Source organism: Marmota monax, unplaced genomic scaffold (genome assembly GCF_021218885.2).
Source record: "Marmota monax isolate L192 unplaced genomic scaffold, Marmota_monax_Labrador192_F-V1.1 WCK01_AAM20220418_F8-fsc00019, whole genome shotgun sequence".
In the NCBI taxonomy this organism is placed as follows: Eukaryota; Metazoa; Chordata; class Mammalia; order Rodentia; family Sciuridae; genus Marmota; species Marmota monax.
The window spans coordinates 19,054,458-19,067,963 of NW_026695242.1; the positions used below are offsets into that span (position 1 = coordinate 19,054,458).

General features: G+C 37.5%; 1 protein-coding gene across 3 annotated transcripts in view; it reads right to left on the reverse strand.

Annotated features, from left to right (window-relative positions):
- The window catches only part of Bicc1 (BicC family RNA binding protein 1), a 296,259-nt gene that overhangs the window by 56,664 nt on the left and 226,089 nt on the right, over positions 1 to 13,506 (reverse strand). The window lies entirely within an intron of this gene.

A 13,506-nucleotide genomic window follows, 5' to 3' on the forward strand; every position in this document is an offset into this window, starting at 1 on the left:
TCTTTCTGCCAATAAGGTGTCTGGAACAAGAAATGGCATTATGAGTATAGAATTTTCTCCACAGTCATGTAAACCAAGTTCTTCCCCACATCTGTGGCTCAGTTTAGGATCTCTGGGTATGCAAGCTAATTTCATAAGGATTTCTGAAAGAACTGTGTTTCTGAAAACGTACTGCTATTTCTAGCTCTATTTTATCATTTGGTGATGCATTCAAAAGCCTAACATAGGCAAATGGTTATTGATCAAAGTAACGTAGATATGAGCCCTAGTTCTACTGATGTGAACTCATTTTCCTCACTTGTAAATGGTTCTGATAATAGTACCTACTGCATAGTAAGTACTTAGTAAACATTAGTGTATGTTATTTCACCCATACCTTCTGAGGGCCCCAAACAGCTAATTTGTGATTGTTGGTCTTCACTTCTTATTCCTTCCCAGTCTCCCTTCCTGTCTCTGCCTGTACCCTACCTGGCAATCTCCTTTTCTTCTATGCCTTTTGCCTAGGGCATCCACTTATGTAATTTAACTCTTACCCAATAGTCCACTGCTTACCAATTCTAGTTTCCTAGCTCTGAGCTTCCCAGCTATAATTCCCGCTGCCTAGCAAGAAACTTCTCATTATGCTCATGCTTTTCAATTTCAATATCCCAGATCCAAAATTCATTATTGTCCTCACTCTTTTTGGGAGAAATGGTGACTTTCACAGTTTAGGAAGAGACATGCCTATGTAAAAAGCAATCCAGAGTTTAACAGGTCACCAGCAAGTGATCATGCCTTAATTTAATGCAAGCACTGGTCTGTGCTCAGAATTAAGCTCCTCCTAGACCTCCCCAACATGTGTCACTCATCTTGAGCCAGTGTGGCACAGTCCACTGTTAGGAATCACCATGCTTGTTTTGTCTTTGAATAATTCCAAGTTTTATTGGGTCCACTTATATCTCAAAACTTTTTTTCTTGCAACAAGGCCATATTTGACTTGTCATTTGGAATGCTGTCTTAGGAAAAGCTCAGAGAAATATTCTCATAGTTTTAAAATCACCTTTAAAAGTTCTCCAAGCCATACTATCAGCTATAGCAACCAGTGACTTTATAGCATTAAAAAAAAGATAAAATACACATTAAGCAACAATTTTCCCCCAAATCTCCAATATTTTAAAAGTAACTACCATATATTTTCAGAGTTTATTTATTATTGAAAGACTATAATTTTTCTGCCTGGCATAGAGGGTCAAGTTTTGAGGATTTGACAGACCTGCACCTGAATACTAGGAGGAAAACTGTGTTAACAATTCAAACAATGGCTTTCCCTTTGTTTCTTCCTTAACAGATGTAAAAGATCACAGGCTTGAAATAGTAAACATAATAAAGCTGGATCCATTTTACAGTTAGAACTTATGAACACCAGATAGACTTTCTATTCCACTGAGTACAACCTATATATGAGGATTTTCTCTAGCAATGATGGAGGCACTGAACACTCTGTATGAAGAAAATACGGCCTCAATACTACTATATACTTGTAAGGCTGATCCGGAAAGAGATTATTTTTTGGTTTTTGGAATTTCCAAAGGACACTTCCCAATTTTGCTGATGCCTATTAACTTTTATATGTCACACACAATATGAACAAACAAACAAACAAAAAACTTACATCAACTTCAAGGTAAAGAAATTTTTTAAAAGAACTGGCACTGAAATGTTCCACCATACAACAATCCACTTATTAAATCAGACAGGCTGGATATTACCTGCATCAGGACTCATCATAGTCCCAAGTCTATAAAGTCCTGTATCAGCCATTTTATAACCTATCCCTCTTCCCTTGCTCCTAGAATGTGGACACAAAAGAAAACATAAAATTGACTGCAGTTTTGGCCAGTTACTACTGTACTATATGTCATGTAAAACCTCACCGATTCTGGCACTTCTACTGTATGCATTAGGTAACTTTTTCCCTTATTCAGCAAACCTGACCATTATATTTCCAATATTTCACAGACATTTCCATCAAGCTTGGCTGTAAATCTGTTCTCAATTTCTGACCATATTTTCTTGCTTTTGTAGCACTATTTAAAGTCTCTTGTTTTGTTCTCTTCAGGTTTCCATGATTTTGTTTTCCTGTGCCTGTACATTCTTCATCTTTCACTTACATGGCCTTGAATTGGATTAGATTTGTGTCTCCTAGACAAAAAATTTGTAGAGAGGAGGGAGGGAACCACCCACATCAGGCAGGGTGCACAGAGCATGTGCCATTTCTCCACCATCAATCAACAACAAAGTCACATGGGAAAACTAGCATCAAGAGGGAAAGTAGTGCAGAGTTAAAAATAAACACTTGAGAGCTGGGGATGTGGCTCAAGCGGTAGCGCGCTTGCCTGGCATGCGTGCGGCCCGGGTTCAATCCTCAGCACCACATACAAAGATGTTGTGTCCGCCGAAAACTAAAAAATAAATATTTAAAAAAAAAATTCTCTCTCTCTCTCTCTCTCTCTCTCTCTCTTTAAAAAAAAATTTTAAAAAAAAATAAACACTTGAAAAGGAGTTTGGTTTCAAATGGAATTCTGGACTTACACCTACAAAACAAAGCTCATTTCAAGAATGGGACCTATCTTTCATCTGACTTTAAGCTTCTAGTTCCTTACTGATGGAAATGTTTCATAATGATTTTTTTCTAGGGAAAAAAAAATCATTATAAAAATGGTTGCCTTTATTCATGATTGAGAGGGACTTTAAAACTCTTTGGCTCTTGACATGTGCTTGTAGAAAGAATTATGTAGGCACTCTTTCTAGATCCCTCAAGTAGATGGCATTCTGCCAAAAAAACAAAGCCTCCCATACCAATGCCTGCTTTGCAGTTTCCAGAAGAGCAACCCAACCACCTCCTTCACTTATTTAATTTTGTCTTACAAACGTTCAGGGAACGAGCAGCCTAAACCATCTGTCTGCTGGTCACTCAGGGTCAACAACCCTTATCTTCAGGGACATAATTCCTTTTACCATCGTATTACAATATTTAAGTACATAAATACTTCTAGAAGTATTTATCAAAAGAAATAAAGGAGGACAGATAGACTAATTAACAAACCCGAGAAACCACAATAAACCATCTCTAAAAATTTACATTGATGGGCATCTCTGCCATTTCCTTTAAAGGAAAACTGATTTAGGCCCAGTGAGCACAAAGTCTTACACTGATTCATTTCTTAATGTTCATTTCACATACAGGTTAAACCTTGTCACTGCCCGCTCCCCTAGGACTTTTATACCTCCTCTTTGTTTTAATTTTTTTTTAGTTATAGATGGACACGATACCTTTATTTTATTTATTTTTTATGTGGTACAGAGAATGGAACGCAGTGCTTCACACATGCTAGGTGAGCGCTCTGCCACTGAGCCACAACCCCAGCCCTATACCTCCTATTTGAACTAGAAAAAAATCAACTTTATTCCCAGCCTAAACTTTCTCCTATAGACAGCTAGCTCAGCCCGATACCAAAAGAACAGAAAAGAATAAAAGTAACCCAACTCTCTCTTAGCATCATATACTTTCACACATATTCATCATTTTGGTCATTAATTCCTGGTCTCTTACAAAATTTCCAGTCAGATACAGAATGAACTTCACCTCTTAGTGATATGAAGTATTTGTAAGGAAAATAATACCCTGATCTTTCAGAAAATAACCAAGGAAGGATGATAGCACCACTTCTCTAGTGCTTTGTTTACTTAGGCCACTCATAATTAATGAAAGGAAATAATAAGCAAAAGGGATCCTTGCATAGTCTGGACCACACTCTTGGGGGTATTGAATATAGTTTTTTGTTGCTTTCGAAATATCTCATAGATATCTAAAGTTTTAGATAAGATTTAGAGAGCAAAATAAGTTTTGTCTATAGACATGCAAATAAATTCTGTACCTGGGAGGTTCAATTGACACACACACCCCCATTAGAAAAGCCAGTTTCAGAGCCACTGTAAATTCATCTCACATCCCTTTCTTCCATATAAGCTTCTCTTTTGAGTAGTTATGACATCTGCCTAGTTCTCTCATGCATGAGTTAAAAAAATCTTTAACATATGTTCATTTTGTCTGCATGAGAGTCATAATTTGACATTTTCTTAAAAAATTATCATTTAACACCAAGACAGATAATTCCCAGAGCTATTAAAAAGGACAATTTAAACCCCATTACAATGGATTCCAAAAAGCATTTTTTGGCTAACAGAAATTTCTCTCATTTAATATTAGTTAAATAAATGGCTCAGAAAATCTATTCCATGGGATTTGGTGGTGATGTATTTATTGTGGTGGGATTTCACCTGGAATGTGCATGTGAAAGAAGCCATAATATATGAGTTCTATGGTTTAACAAGAAGCACAACTATGAGGTACAGCTACGGTGAGGAGCTGGAAACTAGTGGAGACTGTCATTTGGGACCTCACCAATCTCCTGCATGAGTGTAATTTATGGTAACTTAACACTCTTGATGGGATAATGGATACTTGAGAATATTAATCCCCTTTCAGATCTGGCAACAACAAGGCTTCTTCTAACACCATTCTCTTTTTCCATGATATACATAATTCACAGTGGAATTACTATGAAAGCCAAAAACAGAGCTAAGAACACGTCTGTTTCAAACACATTTATGGAAAGCAGCTAACATCACATCACATTTAAAATGACCACAACTCCTTCCAAAAGTGAAAGCTTTTTCTCACTCCTCTGCTCTTCTTCCTAACATAATTTTTAGGTGTCACAAAACAGAAGGCCAACACTTTCTTTTACACCCCAGAAAAGTAGTAAATAGGATGTACTGTTTTAACAACAAAATGACAATTTAGAGGTTTTCATTTTCTCCTCAATTTGTAATTTAGCAAATAATGTTTTAAGGCCCTGTACAAATATATACAACAGATGCCCAAAGCTGATGATATTAAGAAATTCATCCTTTCTATGTGCCAGCAGAAGGGATAAAAAGCCTGTTTCCTAGGTATTCACACTGGCATTATTTCCATAAAAAAAGTTCCAAAGATTTTTAGGTTTACAGATCTTTTTTTGTAACTATATTTTGAAATATAGTTACAGTTCTCTCAATATTTTAATGATCAAAACTAGGGTCCTTAAAATTTAAACTGTTTAAACAAGTAACCAATTTAGAATTCTTATGGGAATCTCTATGGGAACAAATGCTCAGTTTTTATTAATTTTAATTTTAGTTTCCTTCCTCTGATCAGATTTTACAGCATTGAATAGTTTTGATTCCAAAGGGCAACAGAAATTTTAACAAGTAAGTAAAAGATGTTAGTCCCGTTTGTTTAATTATCTTGGACCTAGAGATGGTAAGAAGAAAAATACAACATTCCTGAAGCTTCATAACTTTTGGTAATGTTTTACAGGGTTGAACTGGAATTCTGATCAGGTCCTTTAGTTCAGTTATTAGAATTTACTTTGTATTGGAGGTGGGAAACAAGAAGGAATCGTGGACTGCCCTTATGTCACATCCACTCGGGGAAACAGGATGAACGAGGTGCCAAGGATTGCTTTGTTATAGGACATCATACTCATGGTAGCAATATAATTGCCTCTTCTAGGATCTACCACTAATTAAGTAAACTTATTAGAACTGTCAATTTGATAGGGAGGGAGGGCATTAGAATTCATCCTCCAACCCACTAGGCATTTATAGCAAGGGGCTCTTATACAATGTCATGTGTCTAAACGTGTGGCACATGCCGAATACACAAACTTTTGAACAGATTATAGTCTCTTAAGTATTCTAATGAATTGATTGTGTGAATTATGCAATATGTTTTCTCAAACAAAATTTTTAATGACAACTCTGGTCCTACTCTGGCTCACAAAAGTTTGATAATCCACAGAATGACTGAAAAACTGAATATTCAGGTTTTTAAGAGAGTAGAGGACAAATATTACATACATACAAACGTCAGTATGTTTGATCATTTACAGAAGGGCTTTGGAAACCAACCACCATTTCTAAGGCTGCTTCCTGGAGGCTGTTTCTGGGATCTGGAATGCAGTTTCCCCTTGTGTTCTTCACTGTGTGCAGACTTCCAAGAACTGCAAACTTTCTGCTGTGACAGCAAGAAGAGAAGCCTCTGATCAAAGGCCAGCTGCACACAGCTGATCGGAGTTGGAGGTTTCAGGTGTTAGAACAGACTGCACTGATATTTATGGCAACTCTGGTTCTAATAAACTTTACCCGAGAGCAACTTAAACATAAAACCATTAAAGAAAGGCAAGCCCTTGGTCCCAGCCTGGCCATGTCCTTTATTCTTTATCTCAGATGCCTGAGAATTACAGATCTAGATGAGAGTTCCAGCCCTTCTGACATCACCCAGCTACATGGCATTAAGAAAAGGCCTATGCCCTTCCTGCTCCTCTTGATGGACCCAGTATCTTAAGGAACTGGAACCACAGAGAGAGACCCTGAATATGCATCTTCTGAAACATCCCCACATTGACGGCAGGGTCCATTGTGGCATGGACCCTCTGATTATTATTTTTGCAGCCTTAATTCATAATGCAATGGTATTCACAGAGGTACTTCAATGTTTATTGTACTTCTGATCTTCCACATCTCCATTAGGGGTGCATTTTCCAAAAGAAACACAGGAATGTGATAACTGAGCAGATGAATTTATACTATACTTAAACATAATGTCCAAACTCTTCCAATAGAAACTGTGTTATGATTTCAAAGAATTTATTGAAAGCTGTACTTCATAGTTGAGAAACACCCACATATTCCCAAACTACTACAGTTTCACAGAACTAATATACAAGAAGCATTAACATTCAACAAGGTAGTTGATTCCATGCCTGGGCCACAGCCTTGTTTTCCTTATTTTATATTCATCCCTTGAACATTCTAAAATGATGTATCTGGTTATGCATATAAATCATCTTTATCTTTGACATTGTGTGTCTTAATTATATATGGTTAATTGTATCTCATGAAAGCAGTTAAGAAATTAAAGCAATAATAACTGAATTTTTATGTTAGCATCTATTCATATTCTTTAAAAATACCATATAAGCATTTCTCATTATCTCAGTCTATGATGCTACTGAAGGCTAACTGCAAGGGATGGCTGTTATCTGCATATATTAGGACCCTGAGTTTCAGACAGTGTAAAAAGCTAGAAAGTTATTGCTTTTCTTTTGTTTCTAAGGCAGATCCATTAAAAGTGTTATCAAAGTATTAAATCAGAAATATTTGCTCAGGGGGCTGGGGTAGTGGCTCAGTGGTAGAGTGCTCACCTAGTATGCATGAGACATTTAGTTTGATACCCAGCACCACATTAATATAGAGATATTGTGTCAACCTAAATCTAAAAAATAAATATTAAAAAAGAGAAATATTTGCTCAAATATACATTTTTTAATGAACAAACATGCAATAACACATGTATTTAACCTTTATTTTTATTTATTTATACACAGTGCTTATAATCGAGCCCAGTGCCTCACGCATGCTAGGCAAGTGCTCTACCACTGAGCCACAACTCCAGCCCTCCTATATACTTCTGCTCGATATCAAACTGCTGCTTTTCCTCAGAAAGGAATGCCAGAACCATTGCTATGGAGAACATTCTGGAAAACACACTAGTAGATGCTAGAATCCGGCAGGCCAAGACCCTCGGTGAGGAGGAGCATGAGCTTATGGAAAACCTTTGGGGTGGGACCAGGTCAAGAGAAACCAAACAAACAAGTGTTGGGCTAGAAAGGGAATGGGAGGTAAACTAGTCAGCTGGTCCTAAATATAGAAACAAGTTTATAATCAACAAAATGTTAAGGAAAAACCTGTGGGAGGTAAAGGTCAGGGACGCTAAATATTACCCTGTCCCTCCACACACCCTGCCCCCAAACAGTCAAAAAACAGCAAGTTTAACACAGGAATGCTGTGGCTTCTCCAGGAAGCAGCCATCCACTCAGCACCAGCACACAGCAGCAGCAGCAAGTGAAAGGAAGCCTTTGCAGTCAGTCTTTAAGTGAGAAGAGGTACTGGTTTCTGAGATATGAAAGGGAATTTTTAAAAAGTCAATCTTGATGATGCAGGACCAGGTCATGTTGGAAAAGAGAAATGTTTTTCAAAAGGAAAAGATACTAAACTGCAAGACAAGTGAAAATGGAATGGCAAAGATGTGATGTTCAAAAGGACAAGAAGAGGCAAAGGATGAAGAAATGCCAGGGGAATAAATCCAGGGGAAAATGGAAAAAGCAAAGGTGGGTGAAAACAGATGCAGAGGGGCTTGTGAATGCCAAAGGGGAAAGTGAAATTATCTCATGGTAGAAACAGCAGATTGAGAGATAACTAATCGCCAAGTTATGGAAAATGTCCACAGCAGTCTCTCTCTGGTTGCTCAAGAAAGCAGATGCATGCAGCTGATGCAAAGAAACTTTGACTATTAACTCTGTGGAGTCTAATCCAGGCTCAACCACTTCTGGAAATATTTTCTCAAAATCCAATTTAAATTCACCATCAACATGTCATTTAATATTGACATGATAGATAGATAGGCAGGCAGTCAGGTCCCACCCCAAAGGTTTTTCCATAGCTGGCTTTTTAGGAAAGCAATTACACAGTATTGTTTGAAACCTAAGGTGTTTTCTCGTCTATCCATTTAGAATTTGGGGTTTCTAGCAATTTTTCTTGAGGGACTCAGGAAGACAATCCCTAAGGGAGAGAGGAAGCAGCACAGAGATGCAAGAGCCCAGTGAATTCTCACTCCGGAAATAATTTACCTAAGGTCTTTTAATGTAAAACTGAACCAAAGGTAAAACAAAATCACAGGAAGACTCAAGAATGCTAGTTGTCCACCAAGGAACCAGTTTGTCTCAGCTTATAATTTGGCAGCCCCTGCTGACTTTGGGACCATGGAAGCTGTAAAACTTTCCCCAAACATAACCCAAACCAAAACCATAGAGCAGGAGACAGAAGGTAAGGGAGACATGAACAAGGATGCCCTGGCAGTCAAGGGGTCAAAGAAACCAAGTTCATAAGTCTAAAATAAGGGTGTCTGTTTACTTCTTTCCATTTGCACTTGGTTTAAATAAAAACCCAGAACAACTCCAGGAAAACAAAAACAAAGAAAAATCCTGTGATCTGGACACAGTTACTTGCTTTTCAAATTTTTCATAGTCAGGCTTCCACTCACCAAGTTTTGGTTTACCAAGGAACTTTAAGAGAAAGCAGATGTAACCCAAAATACAATGACTACAGTACATATTGTAATTCATCTGGTATAAGAGACAATAGACCTCAAGTCTGCAGGGGACTCATTTGCAATCTTGATCTACTTAAGGCTAAGTACCATGTCAAGAAGGGATGCTACAAGAAAAGCATTTTCACATTCAAAGTCTCTTTTCCTACTTCCTCCCCCACCCTGCCTTGGTCTTTTCTCTCAAAGTTATTTAGAAGGTAAACAATTTCGTTCTGAAAACTAAAGCTCAAGTAGAATATTCCAAACACACACTCCCAAGTTTGTGCCTGAAGCCTATACAGTAAGGGGACCACAGAAGGAAAACTACTCAGCCCTGCCCTGGGCACTGGAAGGAGGACCATCCACCCCAGACGTGAGATATTCCTTCTGCTTCCTGTGGTGTGGGGCCCACATTTGAGCAGAGATTGCCAACCTTCAGCAAGTTAGGAAGAAATCAGAATAGCACTCCAAGAGACTGTGGACTTCTCTCCAGGAAGTAACGCCCACTTTGAAACAGCTGTGGGTTTAATAACTGCCTGAAACCAAAGGTACTTTAATCCCTGGGACTGGGTTTTGCAGACTCTCACATTTTGAACTTCAGGATTGTCCAGTTTGCTGGCAGAATTTACTAGATTTACTTAATCTTTCAAGTACTATTCAACTGAATCAAAAATGTCTTCTACTTGCAAGGAAAATAAGCACTTCCTCTCAAAGTTATTCACTTGAAATTTCAAATAAACAAATTATTTTGGGTCAGATAGGGGGTGTGAGGAGATGAGTTAAAAAATAAAATTGCAAAATTAAGCAGAACTAAGTTATAACTAGAAGTGAACACTTGGCTCTACCTGGCAGTGAAAAAAAAAAACCCAACTAACCAAACAAAAAAGCAAAATAAAACCAAGGCAAAAACTTCTGTAGTGGTCAGTATGCCTAGATTTTCACACTGCTGTTTTTAGATTGTTATTGTTCAATCCAGTCTTCTTAAAAATCTAAGTCTTGAAACTGGTTTTAAAATTAGTTATGGGTGAAAAAGAAATAAAAAACTAAGTCCTGTTACATAACAAATATGCAGAGATCTCATCTGCTATTGAATTATCAATTTTTTTTTGAATTATCAATTTTAAGACATAGAGAAGAAGGAAAAGAAAAACAGAGCCAGGCAGGGTGATATATGTGTGTAAATCTCAGTTACTTGAGAGAAGGATCAATGTTGGAGCCAGTTTCAGCAATATAGCAAGACCTGGTTGCAAAATAAAAAATACAAAGGGTTGAGAATGTAGCTCAGTGGTAGAGCACCCGTGGGTTCAATTCCCAGTACCAAAAGGAAAAAAGATGGAAAAAGGAAAATAGGATAGCAAAGAAAAAGGCAAGGGCAAAAGGGTATTTGTCTACCATGTACTGACATATTACAAAGTCTAAGAGACATGGAAAAAGCAGAAAAATTCCATAAAAATAAGAGAGAAAGAGGGAAGGAAAATGTGTGTGTGTGTGTGTGTGTGTGTGTGTTCCAACTTGGGCAATAGAAGTTGCATCATAAATCCATGAGAAAGAACAAATTATCTTAGAAATTGATGCTGGGAAAACTGACTCATTTGATGGAAATAAAATTGGATCCCTAACTCTCACCATATACAAAAATACATTCCAGATGGATCAAAGATCTACATAAGAAGGGTAAAGTAAAACAGGAAAAAGAGGGAGAAGGGGAGTTGCACAGAAGATGGGAGGAGAACCTTATTGTTATACAGAATACATATATGATGTTGTAATGAGAAAACGGAAAAAAAAAGTGTGTCACATTAGATTGGATAGAGAGAAAGGATGGGAGAGGAGGGGAGGAGTAGGGAGGATAGGAAGGGCAGCAGAATAGACAATATGATTGATGTCTGTACATTCCATGTATGTATTATATATCAAAATGAATTCTACTGTCATGTATGACTAAAAAATAAATAAATAAAAATTAAAAAAATAAATAAATAAAACAGGAAAAAAAGAAGATGATAACTCAGAGACTCTGGAGAGACCAGCAGCAGTGCCATGACCACCCCTCTGCAGAGGAACACCACATAGCCCTCCAATCTCCCTGATTTTTTCTGACTAAGATGCAGCTGCCATCTTATGACCTTGTGTGACAAGCACAAAGAAAGCCAGTGAGGCTCTCCCCAGAGCAAGGATTTGGACCCCAGGCCCTGTACATCCTCTGCCACTGGAACCAGGCGTGAACTGCGACACTCGCCTTCAGTTGTGATAAGGTTGCCTTTATCTGCTTTTGGAAGCTACTGCTGAGTAGGTTTTCTATCCTATGCAGCCCTGAATCAAAGTGCATTATAAAGTCAATGTTGTACATCCATGATGATAAAACAATGCCCTCCACTGTGTCTGTGAAAATGTCCCCTCGTAAACAGAGCAGACATGTTCTTGGATATAATAAAAATAAATTCTACAATCAAAGGTGCCCCTAACATAGCCAATGGAGGATATGAGTATAGGAAGATGACTCAGGTAGAAAGGAAGGGACGGGAGGAAGACAACAGTCCAATAGTCAAGAAGGATAAGGATATCAGAAGAAACATCATCTTTCCTCCTCCACTGTCCTGGTCCTGATCAAATGCTACTAACCCAGGGTGCCTGATGCAGTCAGAGAAGAGTCAGCCTTGGGCAGACAGGAGAAAGTTGAGGAAGGCTCCATCTTCCAACTGTGACAGAGAATCAGGTCTTTTTACTGAGATCCTTTTGCAAGTAGATATTTACTTAAACTCTGCCACTAGGCATATCTGACATCAGAAAACTGCACAGCAATATATTATAAATGCCATCAATACTAGCTGATAATAAAAACCTAACTTTATTTGTTCAAATCAAATCCACAATTGTGCAAATGTTTCATCAAGGGACTCTTCCACACTTTGTTGTGCCACTGAGAAATGGCTTAGTTTTGGCACTACAGTTAAAACAAGTGTGTGTGTGTGTGTGTGTGTGTGTGTATGTGTGTGTGTGTGTGTTTCTATTTCTTCTCCTTAGCTGAAGAGATATAAAAAGGAAAAATGCACATGATATTCAGATCTAGGTTTAAAAATAAGTAAAACTGTAAAAGGTTTAATACCCCGTGTTAAAACACGGTAAAGCACAATGCTTTATAATGGTTATAAAAGAAAGGAGACTTGTTTCCATCTTAACATGGTTTTCTGGAAAAAAATAAATGCACTCTATAGGCATGTTACATGTAGTCTCAATTCCCAAATGCATCATATCACCTGAGAATACTGTACCTATGTATTTTGATTCCAAACATAAGTGTGAAAGGATATACGCTTTAGGCACTTTAAAAACAAAACTAGTGAGTGAAATTGAATTTTCTCTCTCATAAAATTTGAAGTTTTCGTAATTCAATAAAAGAAAATTAAAATATAAGTTGCTATGATTTGGAAAAGCTCATGTGTTAAGCAATGCAGGAATGTTCAGAGATGAAATGACTGGATTGAGAGCTATAACTTCATATGTGGATTAATCCATTTGATGGATTAATAATTTGAATGGACTGTGGGTGGTAATTTTAGGGAGTAGGACATGCCTGAAAGAAGTAGGTCACCAGGCGGGGAGGGAGGTGTTCCCTTGCAGATTATATCTTGTCCCTGGCTTTTGTGCTTACTCTCTGTTTCCCAGCTATCATAAGCTTAGCAGCTTTCCTCTTTCCTCCACCACATCATTCCACCATGATGTTTTGCCTTACCTCAGGCCCAGAGGGATGCAGTTAGCCAATCACTAACTGTGAGATCAAAGTTAACTTTTTCTCCTTTAAGTTATTCTTGTCTTCTGGTCACAGTAATGAAAAGCTGAGTATCACATAAAAGTAAGTGACAATTATATTTTGTATAACTTTGTAAATATGAAATCCTAGGCATTATTAATGAATAATTTGGTTATTCATAGTAACACCTCAAAATTGCTAGCATACTAGAGGCTGTCTAGTGCTAGTCGAAATCACCATATAAAGACATTCAGAAATGTTTTTAATTAGGGTTTCAGCAACTTTACCATTTATATATTAACTATTCAGTAGTATAGAATTTAAAATTATTGTAGGTAATTTAAGAACACAAAAATATTAAAGGAACGAGAAAAACAACCGTCATATGGAGTCTATGACCCTTCCTGGCTTTCCTGAATTAAGTACCTGGAACAATGAGGCCCTGCTATCTCATATAGAGATATCAAGTGTGTGCATTTTCCATTTCAAACCTATTCATTCAACCTTGTGATTAAAAGTTTAT